Below are 975 nucleotides of genomic sequence, written 5' to 3'. Positions count from 1 at the left end.
ACACACTGTGGCACACCCCATCTGCGCTCAAAAAATAACGCCATCTCCTTTAACTTCTCAGAGTTCGGCCATGGCATAAACTCAGGAAGGAGTAGCATCACAACAGAGGAGCAGAACTCGTGCACACAGCAACACACCGTAGATCTGCCGACTCCAAACAAATGAGAGATGGTCCTGTACTCAGAGTTGGTCGCAAGTTTCCACAGTGCTATGGCGATTTTTTTACATACAGGTACACACTCCCGGAAGTTTGAGTCGCTTCTCCCCAACGTTGCTCCCAGGCGAGAACAGAGGTATTGAAAAGACTGCTTGGACATTCGGAAATCTTTAATCCACTGCTCATCGGTGTACGTTGGCATAGGGGTGGGCGATATGACGATATATATCGTCGTGACGATATTAGGTCTCCACGATATGCTTTTTCAGAGATATCGTCCTATCGTGATAAAAAAAAAAATTTGAAAAAAAAAATAGCGGGAGGGGAAGAGGCTCTCCGTGCGCGGCGCAGGGGGCTATGACAGCGGACGGAGAGCCTCTTCCCCTCCCGCTCCCCCAGCCTCACCTACTGATTTTAATTTCACCATATATCAAGCCCGATCGATTTCACAATGTCAGCGCACCTCTGCTTGCGTTCAGTCCGAGTTGTTTGACACGCTCGCAAAGTCCCCGCCCCCTTTCTTTGCAGCGAGCAACCATAGGGCAGGCATTTCATAAAGGGGCTCCTTATGAAAAGACTAGCAAACGGTGGAAAGACATAACTGACGCTGTAGCGTTTTATGTTTTTCCCTTCAGTCTTTTATTACACTTCAAGTCTACTCTAAAGTTTACATTTTAATTATTTGGCACTGACTTTTCCTCATTGATGTTTTATGTTTTACTTAGTTATGTTTTACCCTCCTTTTCATGTTTATTGATGTTCACTGCTCACTTGTTCATTCAGGGTTTCATTTCTGAAATAAAACCAGCTTGAAATGC

At 45.3% G+C, this 975-nt stretch overlaps 1 protein-coding gene across 1 annotated transcript in view; it reads left to right on the top strand.

Annotated features, from left to right (window-relative positions):
- LOC117462011 (crossover junction endonuclease MUS81-like) overlaps nt 1-46 on the top strand; it is a 29,847-nt gene extending 29,801 nt beyond the window's left edge. The window contains exon 13 of the mRNA XM_034104043.2: nt 1-46. This exon is cut by the window's left edge and continues 1,799 nt beyond it. The gene's annotated coding sequence lies outside the window, so the exon portion shown is untranslated.
- Nucleotides 47-975: the final 929 nt, after the last annotated feature.

This window comes from Pseudochaenichthys georgianus, chromosome 17, assembly GCF_902827115.2.
Source record: "Pseudochaenichthys georgianus chromosome 17, fPseGeo1.2, whole genome shotgun sequence".
Lineage (NCBI taxonomy): Eukaryota > Metazoa > Chordata > Actinopteri > Perciformes > Channichthyidae > Pseudochaenichthys > Pseudochaenichthys georgianus.
The sequence above is the reverse complement of the archived record's forward strand: the minus strand, read 5'-3'. Positions and strand labels throughout refer to the sequence as shown.